This window comes from Hipposideros armiger, unplaced genomic scaffold, assembly GCF_001890085.2.
Source record: "Hipposideros armiger isolate ML-2016 unplaced genomic scaffold, ASM189008v1 scaffold_832, whole genome shotgun sequence".
Taxonomy (NCBI): domain Eukaryota; kingdom Metazoa; phylum Chordata; class Mammalia; order Chiroptera; family Hipposideridae; genus Hipposideros; species Hipposideros armiger.
In genome coordinates, this window is record NW_017732182.1 from 280,635 (window position 1) to 306,065 (window position 25,431).

The following is a 25,431-nucleotide window of genomic DNA, read 5'->3' on the forward strand; positions in this document are numbered from 1 at the left end:
CTCTTTTACTCTGTACATCTACCAGTTCATCTAAAACATTTTTCCATACAACTCTTTTTATAAATTTAAATGCATTTTCCGGGAGCAATCATATTATTGCACCCAGGTTCCCTCCTGGGTTAATACTTCCATGGAAAGAGAAGCCCAGGTCATGTGGATGATACCTGCAAGAATGTTTATCACAGCGTTATGCACAGAGGTTAGAAAACTGAAAATGATGTGGGCCTATAAATGAGTTTGTTCAATAAAGGTGACAATGGAAGATTAAACAGTTGTTACAAACAATGCATAAGAACTAAGCCCGCTGATCCCGGGGGTGGGACATTCCGTAATGTATGAAGTGGGAAAATGAGGGATGAACAGGTATGTATGGTACCTACCTGTATGTATGGCTCACTCACACAGTGACAGAACAACGGCCAAAAGCAACCTTATACACAAGTCCGTACATGTGTTTATGTGTTTGCATATGTACTGGAAAAGATGAGAAGGGCCGTAAAAAGTGTTTTGTTTTTTTGGGTTTTGTTTTGAATTGATTAGATGTTTGGCAGGGAGCAGGGCTTCTATAAATAGAGAGGCAGGTGGTAGAGGGACAGAGGAAGAGAAGGAACATCCAACTTAGGTTTTTCTTGTAGTTCCCACAGCATCCAGCAGACAGAAAAATGAATAAGGTATATACATGGCATAGCATTTAGGTTAACTGTGGAGTGGAAAGTTCTAGCCAGAATATTATAAATATATGCTTATTCAGAATGCACAGAGGAAAGTAGTTGCTGGTACCAAGGATGAATGTAGATTAATTTTATTTTAAATATAAATTGTATAAAATGTATTCTTATATTGTGGTTATTTCAAATGAACATCTTTCTTCTCGCAAACTCAATTGTTTTTTAAAGAAAAATAACAGCATAGCACTCGGCCAAATAATTTACTTGTGGAAAAGAAATCCCTTAGGGGCTAATTATCTTTGCTGCATTGGATGGTGGAAAGTTTTACCACAAGACTGGGACAGTCCCTACTATCACACCAACATTAGGGACAGGGGAGAATTTGTGAGAGCTTAGACTCAAAACCAGTCCTTCATCATGAGATGAAGAAAGGAAGGAGGATGGAGGGACAGAAAAAGGGACATGAACACAGTCCGCCATGATAAAGCTAAGTGCTGAGGGCTTAAGAGGGGCCAGCCCATGTCTTCTACAGAAAAATGAGTGTTACCTAGTTGAATCCTCCTCCTAAATTAAAGTGTGAATTAGTACTATCATCTTATCTGTTTTGTAGATAAATAAACAGGGCTATTTAGTTTAAATAACTTGCCATGCTTCACAGTAAGGACCAGAACAGGGTTCCCAGGCTGTAGACTCTGTGAACTTGACTGCTGCGTCGTATCGATACGGCCTTCATCCCCTTCATGTGCTCTAAACTGCTCTTGTAAATGTTTAAGCTAGTTTATTATGTTACACACACACACACTCCACACTCTCTTTCCTCACCCCAGCAATAACTAATCTCAACATTTTAGGATATCTTCTTACTTTCTCTCTCTCATTTGTTTTTAATTGTAAGGAGTTAGAATTGATGGGCTTTCCTCATAACTAGCTCTCATCGGGCAGAACGCCAGGCCCCCGATGTCTGAAGGAGCCAGGGACACATGATGGAGACCTGTCCTTAGGGAAACTCCAGGTCATCAGGGAATGCAGTTCCTAGGGGAGACCTGTGGGGAGGGGACCTGGGTGGTCACAGGATGGCCTGAGAGCACATAGTATGTGTGTGTGTGTGTGGGGGGGGGCAGTTCGACAGCAATACATGGGAGAAAAAAAAATGTGGATAGAAAAGGGAGCACGATATTCTCACATGCTTTGCAGAGGTTAACTCTCACCATTACCTAGACTGGGTCTTCACCCATTGTTGTTAAACAGCTGAATTGACAGACCCAAGTATGGAAAACAAAACTAATAAAACTGGGTTGTATCTTTGTCCAGGAGTCCTTTTGGTAAATTTCTCAGGTCTAGGATTTCTACATAAAGACGGGACTTCAAACTTTCTCTTCCCATACCACTGCCTCCAATCTTGGGGAAATGTATGCACAATGATGTTTTCTCATTGCTCATGTCACAAAGCCAAAGGATAGAAACGTTGCAAGCAGGTCTCTTCATTCCTTGTTCAAAAGCGAGAATTAATTTCAAAAAAATCATATATGACCCTTGTGTTAGATAGGATCCTTATGTCAAAGTTCTCAGGGGCATAATACACCTCTTTTCTCTCCCAGGAACATCACACTTCTTTTGACAGGTTCTGTGGCTTCTAAAAAAAAAACATAAAATATTTTGGGGGAGCAGTTGAGTCATTTGTGAGTCATCATTTTGACTATTTTCCCTTTTAGTCCCACCTCCGTTCACGTGTAAGATCTCATTTCTTCTGCATCCAAAGCATCTCTGTTCTCCTAGTAACATCTCTCCTTCCTTCCAGAAACTCTGGGAGGCTGCAGGGGCCTCCCTCCATTTTTTCTACCTCTCATCTTGCCCTGCTCTGAGTCGTCCTTCCCAGAGCTGGCTGCCGGGTTAATTTCCTGAAGACCAGCACTTATTATACCACTTCCTCGTTCAACAATATTTAATGTCTCCCCATTACCTACAGAATGCTGTCCATATATATTAGTCCTTCTTGCATTCTCTGAACCCAACAACCCATTTAAGTGGTTTTCTCAATCTTTGCCATTATATTGTAGACACTAGTCATAAAGAACTACACGTTATTTTTTTATTGAAAGTGCAATTTTTTTGTCTGTGTGCTTATTCTCCTGCTGTTCTTTTTTTCTGGGATTTCTTTTATTATTATTATTAAGCTGTAATGTAAACACTTGCTTCCCTCTAACTCAAATGTCATATTTAACATGAACTTGAATTTGCATTTCCCAGCTGGAAACTGCAGACTCCTTTGAATTCCCTTGTGCTTTAATCCTGACTCGTTATAGTGCATAGATCTAGTTGGTGTTATAAATGATATCTCTTTCTGTATACATTTTTCATAAATGTATTATAGTTCCTTATGTCTATATAGTATATCCTGAGAGCTTGATGAAAATGCAATTCATATATTTGCTTTATTTATGTATCCCTTAGAATCCCCAGCAAAATTTCTTGTGCGTATAATCAGTCAATATTGAATGAGAAACTGAATTAATCAAGAGGGTGAACCCACCTCCTTGTAACTACACTAGTCACAGCATATCAGATGGTTTAATTAGTGGCAAAGAAAACAAATTTGCATCACCTTTTACACAAAAGGCAAAACATGGAAGTCCACTCTTCCACAATTTCTCTACTAGGTTCTCTGATCATTGGTCCTGGAAGAAAATCACATCAAACAAGGACCTCAGAGTTTTTACCTCACCCCTTTGCTGCCATAGCTGCTTGGATGAAGCACCAGACCACACTGCAGGGTGACTGAAATCCCTCCTGACAGGCGGCCACCCCACACTGGTGGCTCTCATGACCATGAGGTCTGATGTTCCTGAGTTTATCATGGCTTGATCAAATTTTTCTCTTATGCACATGCTACATACACTAACCTTTATCACCACCTTGGTTTGGAACTTGCAGGTCGTTTCTGTGTGTTTTTGTTTGTTAATAGGAAGATAAGTGATTACTTTTGAGCAAGGCAGGTGTTAACACATTCAGAGAGGACTTTTTCCCTCACATGGAGCTAGACAACTTGGTGAGAATTTGTGTTATACACATTGGTGGAGTTGGTGTTATACACATTTGCACAACCAGTTCTCCAAACCCACAGCGCCAGTGGTGAGAGAAATATGAATAAAGGGAGTTGGGGACCCGGACAACGTGTACGTGGAATGGGAAGGTGCGGATTGCAGAGCAGGGCCGGATCCTGGCAGGTCCTTGTTTCCTGGTGAGCTTAGGTTCTTTTTTAATCAATGAGGGAGCTTATTGGCCCTGGTATTATGTTTTCTTTCTTCTTCCCCTGTGTCACGAGAGACTGAGCTAAATTCTAGAATTTTCGGAAACTTCCCAGAGTGCTGTTGCTCTTTCTCAAGGTTCAGTTTCATCCCAGTCCAGGCACCAGTGCACATTTGTGTCTCCTGGACCTTGGGCAATAAAAGAAGGCCACCTAAAGCTTTCTATCCAGCTTCCATCTTTTCCTCCCTCTCTCCTTCCCTTCTTTCTATCAATTAACATTTGCATTCCTTTCATGTGTAGTACCTAGTACTTTGCTAGTCACGTGGGACATGAAAATGAAAGAGATACCCTTTGATTTCAAAAAAAGGACAGCCTGGAAGAGAAAAATAACCTACCAGCTTATTATCTGGTAAAAACAAGCTCCAATTAGGCTGTATGCGTCTCAGATGAAGGTGTTGTCTAAGAAACACTCCCTGGGGTCTTGAGCTTATTTACCAAGTGAGAACAGTGGGGGAATTTAAGAGCCCACAGATTCTTTCCAGCTGAGGTTACACTAAGATCATTCGGGTTATATACAGATATATGATATTTGGATTATATGTCATCACTTGGAATACATACATAGAAATATGAAGTCTATATATAATATAAAATCATTAGGAATATGTATGCTTATTATATATCTCTATATGGATAGATATGGAATCACATACTTCTATACATACAGGAGGTTTCATATGTGTGTGTGTGTGTGTGTGTGTGTGTGTGTGTGTGTGCATACAATCTAGAAGATCTGGCTAAATAAAACCATCAGATAAGAGCTGGATTTGCAATTGGTACTCTCACGGTAAACTGCATTTTAAAACATCATGTCTTTGCAAAGCCTAGTATTGTAACAAATCAGCTATGGTGATAAGTGTTTTCTCATATAAAAAGGTGAGTTGCCATTGATAATAGCAATTCCCTTACTCGATTTCAAATGACAGAGGATCCTGGGGGGAAATGTGCCATTAAACATGTGTGTCGGAATCCTATATTGTGATTTCTGAAAATAATCAGATGCTGATACTGTTACTGAGTTTGAAGAAATTTTATGCTATAATGAATTGGACTTCTGAACAGTTTCTGCTTTGTTGTTAGATCATATATATTTTTTAAAAAGATTGATTACATATGTGATAACTTTCAAAAGTTCTCTCTACAAAATTGAATATATTTTTCTCTTCCTATTCTAATGCAATGTTCTTTTTGGTTCTCAGTGAACGTACTCCCAGAATCACATCAGAGAGACTTGGAAACACCCTGCCTGAATCTTTTGTCACCCATGTACTGCTCATGTTGATGAGACCTCATGAATTGGTCTTTCTTCATTATCACCCACAGGCTTCTCACAAACTAGGATGTATATGAAGTAAAATGAGCTCAATCAGAGAAGGACTACTATTTAACCCAGACCATATCACTGCATTATCCATATTCAATTTGATTTTGTCCCCTCATTCTTATTTCTATTAAATTCATAAATCTCTGACCTTCTGTAATGATTGATATTTTATCATTATTCATATGAATATATTTTCTTACATTTTGTTTAAGCTTTTAACTGCTTTTATAAAATACAAATTACACTGGATTTTTAAATTCAGTTTGTTTCAATTCCAAATCCTTTTCTAGCTCTTAAAAACACAAGCAGGGAGACTGTAAACCTAACATATGTAAAAACGATGTTAGGACTTGCCGAAATGAATACATCATCACGCTGGAATTTGGCTGCTATGACCAAGAGTTTTACTCACTTTATGTAGCATAATCTCCTTTTGTGGTTTCATATTCACTCTTCCATTTTTTTTTCCTTAAATCACCCAAGTAGGTTTCTTTTTAATTGTCAGAAAAAACAAATTTAATTCTTCCTCTAACTGAGCTTAAGGTTTTCCTATAAATTAGACATATTGTTTTCTAAATAGGAGTCTGCTTGGTTAACTCAATTTGTACTTTGTGTATTGTAGGACACGTGTTCCCATGACTACTGACTGGTACAGAGAAGAAAGTCTCTATCAAAAAGGTAAATGATTTAATTTGTTATCATATTTTTTAGTGAAATTTTGTTTCATGAAACCAACATGTATTTACTTACCTCTCACTCTAAAAAGTTGCCAAAATTTTTAATGCAAAAAACGTACTACATTTTCATTAAGTTTAAATTACCAATAAAAGTTGCACTATTACTACACATTTATTTTTCAAAATTCATACATGTTATAATAGATTTTGTATTATATTTAAACAAAAGTCTCTGTTGGCATAACATAATGATTTTTTAGTAATTATTACACTTAAAAATGCCATCAAAACCAAAACAGTGATCTTTTGAATATAATCTGTTTTATATATAATAATGAATATGTGAATGGCTTTAAAGCCAGTTAAATTTGAAACGTGCTTGTCCCATATTAATCTTTCTAATTAGCCTTCTTTGTTATATTTTCACTGTAATCATTTTGCAATAATACTGAAACTTGGCAAATACTCAGAGATAAATCAGGATTTGATTGACCCAGCTAAGTTTTCAAAAATCTTTAACCAAGAATCAGGTACTCACAATTTGTGTTAATCCCCAAATAGAATTAAAATGGCACTACCATCATGTTACTATGCTCCCCAGGGTGTTTAAAAATGTATTCATTGTGTATGTATGTACATAGATACGTATATACGTACATCAAGGTACGTGTCTCTAGTTATTTTACTTCTTTAACTAATGTATATGATAAGATAAGCAACAGAACATTTTTTAAAAATTCTGGTTAGTAGTATGTGTCGTAACCATGATTTCATTTACGTTCTTTGAGGTACCAGACAATCAGATAACTTAATTTCTTATCAAGGACCAATCTAAACTTTCTATTTAGGACTGTGTATTGTAAAATCTAACATTTTAAGGGCTGCCTTTACATCTTTGAGCCTCACAGAAGCCCAAAGACTTAGCCCTGAATCTCCTCATCTGCTCCCTACTCAACAGTAAAGTCTCCTGACTCGGTTATCCGACCTGATCCTCAACCAAATTGGTTTCACTTCCCTTCTTGCCCACAAAATTATTTAAACCAACCAATTGTATCCTCCAGAGAGAACCAAAGTCACCTCATCTTCTTGTTACTACAAAGCCTGCCTCCCTAGAGTCTGTTTTTCATCCTGCTCCTGGGTGCAACCCCATGTGGATGGCAGGTACAAACCCCTTACCTGGGCCGAGGGTATGTGACTAATAAGCCATTGCAATCTCATCCATCTGTTTGGAAATGTTGTATGTTTGCCTATCTCATGTTATGCAGGGTTCAGGATTCATTCCTTCGCCAATGCGGTAAATAGAAAATGGTCAGAACAGACTGACAGTTAAGCTTCTACATAATTTTGAAAACTGAAGCCTGAATAGAGGGCCACCTTACCTTCACAAAGAAGTGAGGCAAGTTCCCACAGAGGATCCTAAGAGTTTTCCCTCAGGCATAACTCTGGGACTGCACTAATCCTAGCACAGACCGATGGTCAAAGTCTTACATTTCTGTCCTCTGAAATCTAAATACAACATATGTCATCTGAAAAAATGTGATGTAGGTTGATATTATCTGTCATAACCATAGAAATCATCTCATTGAAGCACTCATTGACTATTTAGATTGAAGCCATTCCGATAGTCTGAGAAATCTCTCAGGGCAACCCAGGTGCACTGTCCAGCCCTGCGTGAGCCAGTGTGGTCACTTGATTTATAGGGCTATGCCAGCTAAAGTTTGGAGGAAGTACAAAGTGATGATGAATTCATTTTTGAATAATTTGTCAGCAGCCATATTCTGGTCCTATAGAAATTAATAGTACAGGTTTTGGGGGGAAATAAAAAAAAAATCAGCCAACCCAGTGAAACCTCTCCACAAAGGTAGAAACCAATTAAACAGTTTTATTGTTGAATAACCATTAAAGCAGACTGTGATACACACCACAGGAAATATGATAAAGAGTTTGTGAAGACAGAAATGTCACCCTTTTACATAGCTAGACAGGTAGAACCCATTACATACATGTTCCCAAGATAAAGGATGTTACCCTCAAGTATGATGAATGGACAGCATCACTGGGTACACAGAGTCTGTCCTAGGCTCACCTGGCCATCAGGTGGCCTCCTCTGTTACCTAGTTGCCTTTATTCAAAAAGGAAAAATAAAATGTTTCCTATCTCCACGGCAAGTTGGTTGTTAAGACTTGGAGCCAGGTGCTTTGGTTAAACCCCCACAGAGGCAGGCCCAATGGGGCTGTGTCTTCCTTGATGTCCACATTTCAAAGAGATGGCTCCCAGGCCCTTCAGGGGGGGGGAAAAAAAGCGTTCCTGGGTTATAAAACAGACAAGAGGCTTATTTAGCTTTTTGAAAGGGTTCTATGCATCTGTGAAGGACAGAGAAAAGAATTTACCGTTACAAATTTTCTAAAGAAAATTCTCTAAGCAAATAAATGGAGCGCTGGCAAGTTGCCTTCCCTTTTGGCACCACAGAAAATTCTATTTTTTTTTTAAACTGTATTTACCCGTTTGGTAAATACAATGGTATGGTTTCGTTTTACCGTGCCTTGAATATAAGAGAAGGGAATGCGTTATCTTTTTCATGGTAGATGGCAGAAGGGCGCACACAATTAAAGTGGGATCCAATCAGATAAGACAGGTGACAAACCCCCCTTTGCCATCTGGGAATTGTTATCTGCTTTCCCAAGATATTATTTGTACAGCTCTGAACTTGGTAAGAGTCTTCAGGTGTAGTTTCGGTCTAATTGTAAATATCAGTGGATGATACTGACCCAGTGCAATTTACTGTATAATTGAAATGTGGCTGATATTTTAGTAAGGTTAGTCTAGATGATGCTGTAGCGCAAGACTGAGTTGAAATCCCAGTCGCTGGAAACCACTTAGGTTTTCTAGTTCACGTTACATTTCCATCGCAGGTTGGCTCAGGGGATCGGTTGTACATGGGCCCTCGGGAACCGTAGATCATGGGGACCGCACCTCATTGTAACAGCACCATCTGGAATATGTAGCCCCCGTGTTTGGGGGTCAGAGGAGATAGCTGAAGGGTCATGTGTCTGCTCTTATACTATCTAGCTTAGACGTGACCGCACCACTTCTGACCGCAGTCTGTTGGCTGCCACTTGCCACGTGGCCCCAGCTGACTGCTGGCTGGGCAATGTGATGGCACAGCTTGGATGTTAGGCTCTGTCTAGCCCCCTCTCAGTATCCTGGCTCTCAGGAGAAGAGCCGTCCAGCCTTGTCCAGAGTCCAGCCTCCTTCCCCGTGGCAGTCTGTATGCAACCACTGCCTGTTGGGGGCTGGGGATGGACGCCCCAGCCTCTATACCAATTCCAGCATCTCTGAAGAGTCATCACAGTTACAGAGTGTCCCTCATAGGATGACTGAGGCCATGGTGCATCTTTCTCTGCTCACTCAGCCCTTCACCACAGGGACTGATCCTGAGAGCATTTCCCAACAAATTTTGTGCAAGCAAATCTTTGAGTCTTCGAGGCAGAGTCTGCACTCCAGGGAGCTTGACCTGTGGGCCACCATCTATATTACAATCATCAGCGTGCCTGTTAAAAATGCAAATGATTGGTCTTTATCCTAGGCCTACTGAATTAATAGCCAGGAGTGGAGGCTGGAAATGTGCATTATTAAATATCACCCCCAGAAAATTATTTTGCTCATTAAAGTGACACTAATAATGACAGTTGTAATTACTTTGATTATATACAAAATTGAATAGTGGATGGGGAGTGGGGAGGTGTTCAGAGAATTTTAAAAAAACCTTATGCAAGCACTTCTGTCAAAATCATTTATGTTAAAATAGAAAAAAATGCCTACAAGGGAACTCCATAAGGAATAAACACACCACTAGCAGAAACGAGGATTTTAAATCTACAGACATGAAATGTTGGACTGGAATCAATTTCCTGAGTCAAATTAGCATGTTTTAAAACTTATTTCATATCTCACATCCATGATGCCTGACATGTCCCACCTTAACCACTCATTGTCTTCCTGGACCTTCTAGAATGGTGAACCCGACTGGCCAAGCTGCCACTGCTGAGCTAAGAAGCCATCGCTTTACCCTGAGACTGACATTATTGAAGATGATATGCCACTGAACTCTTTCTTTCCCATTAGAGGGAAATTAGTTTTCTCATCCTTCTTCTTGTTGCTCAGACCTAAATGGAAACTCTCAATGTCCTTGAATCGAGAATTAACCCCTTAAGCACGGCCTTGTCAAGACACGTTGCGGCAGGCAGCAAAAGGAAAACTGTGTGTCCCATATCCATTTATCAAAGTATCCTCCCATATTTTAAACCCAGTAGAAAAGGATTGTGTAAGACCTGCCATCAACAGACATGACTCTACATGAAGACCCATGTTCTCCAGTCTGTTCAAACACCATTGCTGGTGCTTCGAACCCTGCCTAATGGCATCCAGGGAGCAGGCTGATTTCACATTTTCCCCTCAGACACTAACATGAGATGGACTGATTCTTTCCTTTGCACCAGAATGCCAATTGTAACATAAACAAATGATCTCTTTTTAGTTAAAAATCTTTTTATATTTTACTTCTTATTGATTTTTGCACTACTTTTTTGACTTTAAAACCATTACATTAAATTAGTATTTCCTTGATTGCTGCGTTTTCTGGCATGCCCTAAAATTGTGTGTCTGAGATGAGTGTCTCACCCCACTCCTTGAATCCTTCCTTAAGGAACCCCGCTTTTCTGTGCTAACACTCACTGAGCTACCTGTATGCATAGTCTCTCATTTCTGATGTGTGTCTTATTTAAAAAGTACAGTGATGTAGGAGAAAGAACACTGAGTTAGGAGAAAACGTGGGTGAGGGCTTCCTCTCTGGAGCTGTTTAGCCGCATAAACTTAGAAAATCATAAACTCATTTACCTTTTGTTTTTTTGTTTTGTTTTGTTTTTAGTTTGTGAAATGGGAGTAATTAAAATTTATTTATTAACTTCACAGTATTCGTGGAGAATTAGATGAGTTAAGGCATGTGAAAGCACTCTGGAGAAAAACAAATATGTATATACATCACATAAATAATGATACTAAACCATGTCTGTGAGTTCCATACCCAATGTTTGAAACACAGTGGATACAGGTGTGAATGGAAAACAAGCATTCCAGCTAGATGGCCCAGGGGCTGCTAACTGGAACGAACGTCTTTCTTCTCATCTTCGTTATTCCTCCTTTCTCGAAATCCATATGTTCCGGATTCTCGCATTTCCATACCCTTGGACCAGTAGAAGCTAGGATTTGGGTGGCAGAGTGGTAGAGCGCTAGGGGGGTGGCAGGCAGTGCTAGGGGGCAACTTCTTGAGAGCTAACCTTCCTAACCACGGACTTACCACCAGGAAGCATGCTAGAAATGCAAACTCTCAGACAGCGTGGGCTTGGGCGAGAGCTATGTGTTTTAAGAAGACCCCCAGGTGACTGAGAGGCATCCTCCTGTTTGAGAACCACTGGGCGAGAAAGCAGGAAGGAGAGGGGTCAGTTTGCAAGTTTGTTTCTTCAGAGCTAGAACGCCGATTTTGTTAAGTCTCATAAACGTGCTCTTTCCCGTTACCATTCCATGATGAATTCCCAGGCCACATCTTCTAGTTTTTCAGCTTTAATGAGATATCACTAACAAATATAATTGCAAGATAATTAAAGTATACAATATAATGATTTCATGTATGTATACATTATGAAAGGACCCCTCCCCATTTGTTTTTTTTTAATCTCTGTCATTTAATCGACTCTTGTTTTTTCCCCCTGTTAAAATTGGCATTACACAAAAATCACCTAGAGCACATGAGTGAACATAATTATCCCTGCTTTCTGCACAGAAATAGGCAGAAACACCTAAACTGATTATAGTGAAGCCATTTCTGCACTGCAATTTGAGACACAGAGCTAATAGAGTAAGGTTTTCATGAAAGCACACATATACCGCTGCAACTTAATTAGCTCTTACTATCAATGCTTAATCAAAGTCTAGCTTTGCGTAATGTGTTTATTTCATAAGTATTTAAATACTCAATGACAAGAATAGCATGTTAAACATTGAAGAGTGAACACGAGCTATTCTGTTTCCTTCTCCCCACAAATCCACTAAAATAAAGCAAGTGCACAACAGAAACCTGATCCCCTAAAACAAGGGAAAGGAAAGAGTTGACTGTTGGATTTTGGAGGATCAGTTGTCTCTCTCTCTGCCTAAGTGCAGTTCAGAACCCTGAGAGAGTTTCAGGATGAGGATCAGTTTTCTTATTAGGAAAAAAAAGCTGTGTTGGAGGAGAGGTCTTTAGGAGTGACCTAAAAGAGCTTGCTCAGTCTCCTTTGAGTAGAAAGGGGCACCCAGACTACAGGCTCGCGAAGAGGGCAGACCCAGCTCCAGGACACTTACCAGGTGTCCTAGACCACAGACGGAAGTGTGCCATCTCTGTAGTCACACAGAAGGGGCTGAGCCAAGCCCTCCCATCACACAAACCCCATCTTCTTCTCACTCGCGGCCCAAGTGAGATCACCCACAAGAGAAGTGTTGTAACTCTAACAGGTAATGTCACTACCATCGTGGTGGTACCTCAACTTAAAGGCCTGAAACCAGGGGAGGACCCCCTGAGGAAATAAATACCCCAGCAATATGTCGTCTTGATCTGATATCTATTGATCTAACACCTTCCAGAAGATGACTTTGTCCCTCAGGATAAGAAATTGGTGGTGGATCAATACTGTCCTGCTTCTGTCTTTCATGAGGCAGATCCATCAAAATCAGTCTTTCTAAGATAATGGGTGGATGATTAGATTTTGCTCACAAAAGTCTCTGAAACACATTAAATACACAAAATGCATATTAGCTCCAAGGCTGCTCCATCTTCATGCCGAAATTTCACTCATTATTCTGTTTCCAAATGATAGCCAGCCTTAGGGCCAATATCATTAAAACATTAAAGGCATTTCTATAATAAAAAGCAAACCACTTGAAAATATCCCATACTTGTACATAAACTCCCTCTGTTCTTAATTCTACAGGAGTGGCTCAAGTCCAAAGATTAAATTCCCACGTACTAGCTAACCCCTTTTTTCTTGAAGGGACATGGTCCTGAATTGCACTGCCAAAGATAAATAAATTTGGATTTCCACCTGATACATGTAATCAAAACCAGTGGAATGTCAGTGTGGGCTTGTAGCATACCCCTCCTAATTCTGCACTCAGTGATATCATATTGATGAAATCATCCCAAGTGGGAATGTTTACAGCATGGAAATCATCAATGCTACAAATCAGAGTTTTGTTTGTTTCTTTTTTTTTCTTCCACAACAGCAAGTTTACTGGCACCCAATGAATTTGGAAAACTATTTTATTATCTGCACATAAAATGCCTTGCTGGAAAGTACCCCCCCCCCCTTTCTGTGGAGGGGATGGACGGCACGATAATCTCTACATGGTAAAGCCCTGTACAAATCCAAGGTTTTTGAAAAGCATTTTTACAGCTCTTTCTTGATGTGACTAGCTACAAGTAAGGAAAAGACATGGACTTGTTCTCTTCCACAGTGAGGTAGCAGAGGTTTTCTATTTTTAAAGCAGCAATTGTGAGCCAGGAAATATACAGCCAGCAGGCATCTCCACAGGCAGTGACAGGGACTGACGATGGGAACCACCAGTGGCCAAGGTGAAGGTCTCATTCCCAGTGGCACCCCATTTTTACAAACGCCTAGAGTTCAGCTCAGCTCCTCACCTTCAATCGGTCCTTTCTCCTATAACTTCGTCTTTTCCATGTCCCACGTGCTGAAGCGCTTGCCTCAGACCGTGAGAGTCACGGTAACTGGGATTTCTTCTACTGCCTTCTGAAACATGTTCTGAGCTCCATAAGCTCAAATGCCGGCATCAACAGCCTCCTCTAGAGCTTTAAGCAACTCAGTCTTGCTTCTTAGGAGAAAAGATGTTCACATCAAATCTGATTCATAAGGAGACTTAAAAATTGGGGACTTCCAGAGCCCTGTGGAAAAAACACTTAGTGCACTCGCCCAAGTGTCAGCCCCCCAGATTATTAGATCAGAGGAGTGTTGAAAGAAAGAGGGAGCGATCAGTTAAACTAAGTTAATAATTTTATAAGGTATTATGTATTATAAAAAAGCCACAACAAAGAAATCTTTGGACTATAAATTTGAGCCCTTCATGAATTGCAACGCCCTTCTTTGTATTTTATATATCAGAGTTTGATTCTATCAGGATCTGGCAAACGTTTCCACGTTGCGCATCAGCTGCTGCCACTGCAGAATGCTATGTTGCATTTCACGTACTGGGAGAATGTGTTGAAAACACCGTGTAGACGGAAGGCATCGCCTATGGATTGGGGCCTTATTTTTAGACAATGGTTGGCACACCCTGGTGTGTATGGATGAGCACATGCATCTGTGTGAGTACAGGCGGAAGATAGGGTGGATATCCTGTAACTAGTGCTGTCGCGTTACATGTGTGATGAGAAATGGACCATGCCTCCCTGGGCTGTGGATGGCTGCAGAAACCATACCCTGATACAGCGCGGTTTCTATAAAGCACTAATTGTTCTTTTTGATCTTCGGCTGTCCTGGAATAGGTGCTGCTCTAGAGAATCATTACGGGTTATGTACAGGAAGGCATACTAAACATTGTCTTGTCTAGAGGGTATCACACTTTATCTTGCAAGAAAATCCCCCAGCTGTTTTTATTTCTCAAACAAAACCTTAAACAGAAGTCCATTTTGTAAAACCGATAAACAGATCTGTCCTCCTTAAGCAAGACTAGGACCCTGTGGAGTGACTCGCCCATCACCCAGCTTCCACACCAACCTTTAGCATCTTCTACCTCCTTACCCACCACCCACCCCCTGTGGGGTGGGGGGTCTCAAGAGGTGTAATTTGGCAATCCACAAATCTAGAGAAATCTCATTTTAGGAATGGAGAAACTGAAACATAATGAAAAGCAAAGAAATAAATGGGGAGTTTTAAAATATTGTTTTCTCTGCTGTTTGCCTTTCCCCCCCCCCCTGCTATGAGTTCTTACATATTCAGGGGCAGGGAGTACAGGGAGGGAGTGATTTGGCTCAGATCACTGTCTAAGGCAGCCTTGACATTCCCTTGGCTGGACTAAACTTGAGACAGGCTTTTTTTTCTGACCTCTCTGTCTTAGAGCATTGACTTTAGAAAACTTATCATGATAAATTCTCTCTCTACCCCTTTGAGATGTAAATCTGTTTAAAAGCCTCCTGCCAGTTTCCAGCCCAGGAATGTCTTCTGAAGGGCCTGGGAGTCATCCCTTTGAAGAGCCTGACTTCAGAGGGCTTCTTGCTCCAAGTTGTAAAATGACCCCTTCTCATGAGAATATCAAAAAGTTGACTTTGCCTCTGGGAAAAGCCAATTAAGAAGGTACTTTCCTCACCCCAGCTCTTAGAAACCCTCCAGCCCTTTTGTTTTAGTGGAACTGAATTTAGACTCCGCATTAACCTCTCTCCCCTATTGCAATAGCCTTGAATAAAGTCTTCTTTACCTGTTTAACTTTGGTGCAAATTTAAAACGTGATTCTGCTGCTTCACTTGAAATGTGTGGATCCTAATAGTACCTAATTTCAGAGCTAAAATATCTTTAGCACAGAGTCTGGCTCACAGTAGTAAGTACTAGCAATTATAATAATAATAAGTGCTATTGTTGCAACATTTAATTATCAGTAAGGACATTGAATTGGCGGTTTTTTTTCCTGTCTTAAAATGGCCAGTCTACTATAATAATGTAATTATTTCTCTTTTCATTGCAATGCATCTGGGGTTCGTTATGTAATTAAGTAAATTCCTAACTATGTGGGGACATATATCTATCTTGTGAATTAATCTTTTCACCTTTCGTGTTAGACTCTGCCCACACATGGCTCTTCCATAGACAATTAGCACTTCCTTTGTTTGCACCTCCAGTGACAGCTTATTAACACCTCCCCAAAGGAGACCAAGTAAATGGACACCGATGAAACTCGATTGTCAGCATTGCTTTTGAAGCATTACAGTAAAGCGATTTTGAAAAATGTGATGGTTGAGGCTTCTCTCGATCCATTTCTAGCTTTTGGCCCTCATGACTCCTGAGTGGTTTAGTGGCCTGTTGGCTCCAGATCATAAATAAATTTTTGGCTTCTTTTATTTTATTTGGGGAGGGGGATTCTACTGACTCCCATTTACTCAAAATGTAGTTCGTTTCTGAAACCAGGTGCTTTAGGAACTGCAGAGTTCATCTCTAAAATAAACCAACCACCAGAGGTTGATAAATATAGGGCCTTTTAATGAATCATTTCAACTAGGTCTGATGGAGCACAAATAAAGAGCTATTTTTCAGCTCTGCCACAGTTCAAACTCTTCGGTTCCAGGTTTGAGAAGCCATGGGATGCACAGATAGGCTATATAGGGCTTGATTACCATTGCATTTTAGTGATAACTTTCTGTGTTTGCTGAAATTTTTAAAAATACTTGCTTAAAACTCCATTTACACTTTGATGATTTTTATTGTTTCAAGACCTGTTAGAAATACTGCTAACCAGTACCTGTTGAGAGTAGGTTAACCCAGTCTTCCAGCATCAATGGGGAAGATTAAGAAAACCATTACAATGCTCTCTGCACCCCATCTTTGTATTAACTCTGAGTTTTAACGAAAAGGACTTTCTGTCAGAGACTAGGGCTGAAGAGTATGTTACCTTCACTATTTTATTCCACCATCATAAATATAAAAAATACACCAAAAAAGTATCTTTTGTCACTGTTTTGCCTTTTGATCCTTTCTAGTCAAAGACTTGTATTAAACTACATTTCACTTGGCTGGTAAGAATTAAAAAAATCAGGTGATACACAGCATAAAGGGAGGGAATGGTGTTGAAAAACAATACACTTCCGAAAACATTGAGTACAGTTCAGAAGCAGTAGCTGATTTTTCAGTCTACCTGGTGGGTCCTCAAACCATAATTCGGTGATGAAATTTAGATCCTTAAAGGACCTTGGATAGGAGAATAGAAGTGTCTCCCCTTCTTAAAGCTAATCCTCTAGTTCTTAAAGCCACGAATGACTTCATAAAGGTTTTTCGGCCATGTCTTTTTCCGGAGACTCTGAATGTTCTTCTGTCATCTTAGGGAAAAGCTGTGGTAACTATATTTCAGTTGTTTATTAACATGGGAATAACGCAGTGGGAAAATGTGAGGTATAGTGAGCCAAAGACTCTTTTGCTTAAAAATAAAATCAAATCTGCCCTTTGGAACTCCTTACACAAAAACCTCATCGGTCTCTGTGAGGTCTTAAGCAAGTCTTTGCAGGATGAAAGACTATATTCTTCTTGAGCTGTGGTTATAGAAACAATTAGGCTTAGAGGGGTATAATTAAAGCTTTTTCAATCATTGGTGTCAGAACCGGGCTTCTAATGGAACGTAGAAATGAATTCTGTATGGTGGTAGAACAGTACCTGGCTAAAATGTGTGAAGTGTTAAGCCTATTTTAAAGAGGTGTTAGAAGCTACCATAATGAAAATTCATAATTGGTCACTTCTGATCTCACAACCAGCTCATGTTTTTAGATCACAGACACATATATTTTGAATATAATTATAAATATATGAGTGTACTGTGAAATATATAGTAGTATCATAATATCCCTTTCCAATCTAATTTTTTTGTGATTGCATAAGATAATTATAAATAACAATGTCTAGTATTCCATTTATAGGGTTCATAGCATAATCTCTGTATTATTTTAATATTTAAAAATCATATTCAGTGGTACTTTATTTATAAAAATCTTCTATATACATTTTTCTATATTTTTAATGACTTATTTTATTCATAGAACAATGCTTATCATATATTTACTAAAGGTCTCCAAAAACACAGGAGCGAATGAAATCAAGGAAAAGGTAGATGGCCAGCCTTATTAAAAATATCTTTACTCCTCTTTCTAAAAGTACACTAATAAAAATGTCTTCATTCTGTTACAGTTGTATTTCCATATTTGTTTACATCATTTGGCCCACAAACGTCTTGAAGAAAAAGACTGCACAACCCTTTCTTCTGTCATGTTATTACTATATGGATCTCTTCACTTGTTTATTTATTTTATTCAGTCAACATTTATTGTTTTCCAGACTTCATGCTAGATGTTGGATATAGTTGAAGTATAAATTCCTCAAGGGCTTTTATTTTACTTGATATTGTAACATCTTATTGGTCAAAAAAATAAATAAAAAAGTCTTCGTTCAAGCTTTCAGAAATCATTTTTATCAACCTCACTCTTATATCTACAATATATTCTTCATCTTAATCTCTATCAAATTCCCAAATCTACATGTGTAAAAATGAACGCAAGTTTCTGTAAGTGTCAAGGGCACTACAAAGTAAGTTGCTTTCAAACTTAATTCATGAGCCCACCCAGCCTTTTACGTCTATACCTTTAAGATGAAGGGTCCACCATTCTCCCATCACAGAAGGCCGTAGAGGGACCTTTGATTTCCCTTCTCCATGAATCTCACAATTCTCAGTTGTCCTCGTACTTGACCTGTCAGCAGCACTGGACACACTGAATCACTCTTGCCTCCTGGCAACATTTTTTTCACTATGCTCCCAGGATACCAACTACTTGGTTTTCCTCTTCACTGGGTCACCACTACTTCTCCATCTTCCTTGCTGCTTTTGTCTTCATCTCCCTGACCACCTTAGTCTTTGAGTATACCAAGGCACAGTCCTGGAACCCTCTCTCATTTCCATCTGCCTTCCTCTCCTGGTGATCTCCTCTGGACCTGTGTCTTTAAATGACATGATTAAGTTAATTAATCCTAAATTTAAATCTCCAACATGTCCCTTCTCCTTTGAAGTCTAGATTCTTTAATCGAACTACTTACACAACATTTCAACTTGGATTTTTAATAAACATGTAATACATACTATGACCATTTTGTACTCGACTGTTCTAATTGTAGACTTTTTCAATTTATGTTTCTGACAATTCCACCCTTTCACTTGCTCAGCCAAATCATTTGTCTCTGACATCAGTTTTTCTCATATGCCCTATATTTTCCCACTCCATCCCCAACTCAATTTTCTCCATAATTTACTTTTTACCACAGTACTTATAACCTTCTAATGTAATGAGCCCCTTTATTATGATTATTTTATTATTATTTGTTATAATTATATGGTATTGTAAGTTATTTTGTAAATTACTATTGTATAAGTTATCTCTTTTAGTATTATTATTTTGACCATCTCCACCAGGACCTCTGAGTTTATTTTTCTGTTTCTTCACTGCCCTTTTCAGAATTTAGAACATTCCTGACATGTAGTTAACATTCAATAAATCATTGTTAAAAAAAAATGACTAAATGGAGTAATAAAATTATCCCCCATGACTATTATTCCTAAAACTCAGTTGATCCCTTTTCTCATACACTAAATTTGTTTAAATCAACAATCTGGTCAAATTTCCCTCATCGTAGCGACTAAGCATAAGGCCCGTGCTCTTCAGCGTGGAGAAAGAACTTTATAAACATGTAAGTACCCACTTAATTCTCCAGCCTTACATCTGTTTCTGTGTTTAGCAGACACACATTTTTACACATTCCAAAAACATATCTGGTTTTTTGGGAGTTTCTGCTCATGTTGCTTTTCTTCTCTATTACGACTTACCTCTATTTTTTCATGTTGTCAATGCCTCCACATTTCCTACTATTTCCTCTAACCAAGCATCCTTTAAAAGTAGTCTCACCTTCCCCTGTATTCCAATATTAATTATTTTACATCCATTCTATAACACATGTGACAGCATCCTTTGAATTAGAATCATTTATATAGGTGCTTCTTTCTGCATTCGATTGCACAGTATCTATTATTAAATGTAATTATCCCTACCTTTATTTTAAATCTCCTTTAAATCACCTTTGCCTGCTGCAGTGTTTCATGCAAAGTACTTGTTCCAGAAACATTTGTGATATGTAAATATATCAAGATCTGAAATAAGAAAGCCAAATGGAAGACAACTTTAAAATTGTTTCTGGTGAGCTCAAGATTTAACGAATATCTATTCAAACCTCTTTTTTTTCCCCCAAACCCCAATGGTACTGAACTAAAGGTTATAATGCATAAATCTAGAATAGTCTTCTATTGTATTACTATGTCAGGAGACTGTTTCCCATAAATAATGTAAAAGGTATGGTATTTTCAAATCCAAGTTACATAAGAAGGACTTGGTTTGTATTTTTTTTTAAGTTAGATAACTTGAATCAGCAAATACATTGAACATATTTTCTTATTGAAAGTACTCCAAATCGATGGTGTCATGAGGTGCGATTTGCCTTCTCAGGACAGAAATTTACTGGTACTCAACAGCTTTGCAGTATTCACCAGGAAACGGAGCCGTGCCAAGGACAAATGCCTCGGGGCATCGGAGCAGTCAGTGTCATCAGAGCATAGCCTGAAGTTACAGTGCCAGTCAAAATGGCACCTCCTGGGACGCAGAGCATAAGGGGAGGGAATGATACTTCGTAGGTGCTTGCAGGACACTTTTTTCTGTGCTTTTAGGCCACTGCAGGCTTTTCTGGGAACACTGCTTGTCTTAGCCCTCCTGGTCTGGAAGCTGCTTAAACAGTAGGCATTTGTTTCTCAGTTCTGGAGGCTAGAAGCCCAAGATCAGGGTGCCAGCACAGTCGGGGTCTCAGTGAGGCCCCGCTCCCTGGCTTACAGATGGCTGTCCTCTTGCTGTGTCCTCACCCAGCAGACAGAGGACACTTGGGTATCTCTTCTTCTTAGAAGGGCACTAATCCCACCATGAGGGCACCTCCCTCATGACTTCATCTAAACGTAATTACCTCCCAGAGGCCTCACCTCATAATACTGTCACATTGGGGGGTAGGGCTTCAACATATGAATTCTGGGGGGACACAATCCAGTCTGTAACACTTCCATGGCCTCTTTAGCCCAAATTTATCGTGGAACCCTTAAACCCTTAACACATTAAGTGGAAGTTATCTTTCTTAGTATATTTGGACAGTGACCTAAGAGACAGGATGGTTCAGCATAAAAGTTAACATCCTAGGTTGTAAGTTTGGTTCTAACACTTCTTTCTCTGCCGTATAAAGTGAGCCGTTTCCTTTCCTGGCCTCAGCTATCCTCCATGTAGTATAATGGAGTGAGGTTGGATAGGCCTATGGCTTCTGCCCAGTTCTAAGATACCAAGATTTTTCTGATAAAGATAGCCTTCCTTCTTTTATTAAAAGAAAATACCTGGATTAGTCTATAATTAGAAACTGGGCTGTCTGATAATTCATTTTGACATTGAAACTCTTTGTGCACAATATCTGTAAAATAAATTTTCCGTTCCCATCTTGTACAGTTAGCAGAAAGCAAAACTTTTACCCGTTTTCCTCCTAGACTTTCTTTGTGAATTCTGAGTCTTTAGTGAAGGTCAAATTTCAGCAGATAAGCCACCCTCTTTAGCTCATGGTTCCTCCGATGATTTATTATTCATGAATCTGTGATGAAACAGGCACCTGACCTGCGATTATCCCTGTATTCTGCTCAGATTCAATATAGGATGCACAGCCGCCCCTGACCCCCTGAGTCCCTTGTTCTAACCACTGACACACGTCTTCCCATCTGATGATGAAGCTGGCCTGGGCGCTCTCAGCTGGGAGTCCAGTTCAGATGTTCTCAGTCGTCTACTTTGGCACATGGAGCACTGTCCTGGTGACATTTTGATGTGACATGAATGGACGTTACTTTTTTGAATGCCTTGGACTGACAGAAATCTTTGAGTTCTGGAACTTGCCAGAATGCATAACATTTATAAAGGGTAATACACTTAATCCATTCTTTATCATAGAAAATGAATGGTGTCATAAAGTAGTATTCAGAATTACACAGGGCCATCATAGCCACACCTTTTCATGAAAACAAGTATGACCCCACTGTAACCTGGTGGAGGTGTGTTAACCAGCTACTGTATCAGTCTTGATCCTATCTGACCACAGCGTTAACCACCGAGCTTCCATGAACTTGCTGAGGAATGCACGTGTTTTATTTTGCATTTCCAAAAAAATGTTTTTATTACAAGGCATAAAAAAATGTGAAAATCAGTAGTAAGCATATACTCTATAAATGGTTTTGACTGTGGGTTTTTACACATTTAGGATAAAAAACATGGGTGTCTTTGGCCACCAGACCAACCAGGGCTGCAGTGATATATACAGGAATGTCATTTGCAATAATTTGGAAAAACCTTAGAACAGAGGGGTACAGTGAGACGTGAACAAGCCACGAGGTGATTTTTATCTTAGTGACAGCATTAGGGTGAAATAGAAGCCCTTGAAAGAGGTGGAAGTACAGTGTGACAGGAACACAGACTACCCTGTCCCCGCCTGTCCCCATTCCATAATACAAGTGACCTATCCCCTGATTCAAGAGCCAAACGTGCACATTAGGCAGGTGCGCGCGTGTGTGTGTGTGCATGTGTGTGTATAGAAAGGACTTATTTCTACACTCCTCTCCTTACAAGTTATTACTAATTAATTAAATGTTTATCCTTTAGGCCAAATTCAAAGAGCAGTTTCGAAGACTTTCTCAAAACACCATGAAATTTAGCTCATGGCAATATCTCAAAACAGCTCGCGTATGAGTTTTTTTGTTTTGACGCTGTTTTCCATGAAAATTCCTATGTGGAAAAAGACATAAAAATGTTTGTGGTTTTTTTCTGAATGGAAATACGACTGGAGAATGACCTCAGCTATGGAAGAAACTACTCTAAAATTCTGGAAAAGTCATAAAAATTATTTTTCCTTGTTTGTTTTTTCCCCCCCTCTAGTAAAGAAAGGAAGGGCAGTCAAAACTTTCAAAAACAGTGACAAAAAGTCTTTGCATTCTTGGTGAATTTTAAAATCACCCCTTTCTTTCATAAAATATTTCTATAAAGATGGCTAAACCATATACCCAGAGGTTTAAAAACAAACAAACAAAAAACCCAAGAAAAGTTTTTAAAATCCTCTTGTAAATTCCCTAGTATTAAGCTATGCTCTCATAACCTTCAAAGCTCTTCTGTGAATAATACTTGATGACTAATAATTCCCAAGAAAAGTGAATTAATTTCTTAGTAATTCCTTAATATAAATATCATTCACTTTGAGAGCTTTGGAGAAAGGGTGGGGGGAGGGACAGAGAGAGAGAGCTGGGGTGGTGGGAGAGAATATATCACAAAAGAGAGTGGCCTGAATGTATAATGCTTTGGAATCTCACTGACTATTGCTACTTATTTAAGTAAAATTACAGGCCAGCACTCGCTCGTGTTCTCTCTCTCTCTATTTCTCTCTCTCTCTCTCTCTCTCTCTCTCTCTCTCTCTCTCTCTCTCTCTGTGTGTGTGTGTGTGTGTGTGTGTGTGTGTGTGTGTGTGTGTATGTGTGTGTGTTTTCCCCAGTGTTTAGAGATGACAGTAAAAATAACTTTAGATAAATCGGCGGCTGGGAGCCAGATGGAGTGGATGTGATGATGGATTGCTAAAGGAACCACCCCAGAAGAGCCAACCAGAGGTGTGATGGAAGAGAAATACATATGAGTGCTGTTGTTCAAAGTATCTCACTCAGGGAACATTCACAAACTTGTTTTCTTCTGCAGGGGTTTTATGGAGCATTGACTTGTAGCTAACTGCAAGTCATTTAGTACTTGGGACAGCTGTTCTATCTCTGTGAAGATGTTTGGATCCTCAGGAGAAGTTGAAATTGAAATTTTTATTTACATTACTGTGATAAAGCTTCTATAAAATAAACAGAAGGATCCACACAATCTACAGCATTATTGTATTTGCCAGCCATTCTTACTTATTTAATATAGGGAGCAAAATATAGATTCCCTTGGAATTATTATTGTTTATCATCCTCAAGTAACGTCCATTTCTCTTTAATTGGGGAGCACATGTCCTATTGGTTTATTGGAGAGAACATTCGGCCTGGAATCCTCAAGAGCCTTAATAGTTGTGTTTCTAGTAGAAAACAGAGCTTCTACATGTCTACTGCTAATGATCAACAGAAACTTGGAAAAGTAGTAAGAAAAAGTATAAGTCAGAAAGGAGTATTTTGTAGACTGGCAGCCAATTTAACAGGGAGGCCAAATGAGATAATTTTGCTATTTTTTTTTCTTCCTTTGAAATTTGTTGAGGAATTCAAAATGTACTAGCTAAGACTTCTGCCTCTAATTTTATTTTAGCTATTAATTGTATTATCTTACCTTATCTTTCACCTTAATAAATCAATTGATAGCAGAATGCAGTATTTTGGATAGATGCATGACCTTGCATTTTAAAAATTCCAGACAAAATGGAGAAGGGAAAATGCTTCTAAGCTACAGCCTTTGCTTTTGTTGGATGTAGCACGATTTGCAAGCAATCCAAATGACTCATATATTTGGACTGCTGAAACATTAAATATCCATTTCTCTTCTCTTTTCTTCTCTTTTCTCTGTCTCTCTCTGTCTCTCTCTGTCTCTCTCTCTCTCTCTTTCTCCTTCTCTCTCTCTCTCTCTCTCTCTCTCTCTCTCTCTCTCTCTCTCTCATTCTCTCATTCTCTCAGTTTTTCTGTGCTTTCCTCCTAGGTCCTTCCATATTCATGATTTATATACACCAAAAAATATATCACAATGTGTGCGTAAATAACAGAGTATGATGGAATCAATCTGAGAGAATAAACAATATAAATCTTAGAAGAGTTATACTTGTAAGATTATTATATTGTCCTTTAAAGCTATTTGTCAAATTATTTTTATGGAGAGTCTTTTATTTCTTATTGTGGTTCTGACTCTTTTGGAAACAATTCTTTAATCTCTATGTATGAATTTGTCTTACAAAGTTGTTTTTGTATAATGTTGAAGACAGTTGTTCAGAATTGAATAACTTGTGATAAAATACTGTGTTGAAACTTTTATGCTTTCCTTAATTGATCTGCTATTTCCACTACATTTATTGCATCCACTCCAGGCCTAGGATTTCCAGCTCTTGCCAAAGCTACTTATAGTCAACTCATTGATAGCCAATCTTCATTTTTTAACTGCATTTAAATCCAAGATTGGTTCCTTGTAACAAAATGCTAATTACAACTGTGGTTACAGAAAATTTTTTATAGACCACTTGACTCTGGTGAGATTTATTTTTGGAATCTCATGCCTGCCTGTAAAACGAATTACATATTTATTTTGTCCCATTAGTCTTATAATATAAAGTTCAGAAGTTTGAAACTAAAATTTTCAGCATTGGTCTTTAGTTTTGTAGCATTGGTTGACTCTTTCCAGGCTAGAGGCAAAGTCAAAGGAGCATGAAAGGTTGTAGAATCATGCTTAAGAATTTGATAAAATGGGAAATTTCTCTACCTTCTCTATAATAGATAGCAGATTGATAAAAACCCAGGACCAACAAAAAGACATGGTGACTTTGCTTTC

General features: G+C 38.9%; 1 long non-coding RNA gene across 1 annotated transcript in view; it reads left to right on the forward strand.

Annotated features, from left to right (window-relative positions):
- LOC109374548 (uncharacterized) overlaps window positions 1-25,431 on the forward strand; it is a 57,400-nt gene that overhangs the window by 26,241 nt on the left and 5,728 nt on the right. Inside the window, exon 3 of the long non-coding RNA XR_002122406.1 lies at window positions 5,921-5,976. This is a non-coding gene — a long non-coding RNA (uncharacterized LOC109374548). The remainder of the gene's footprint in view (window positions 1-5,920; window positions 5,977-25,431) is intronic.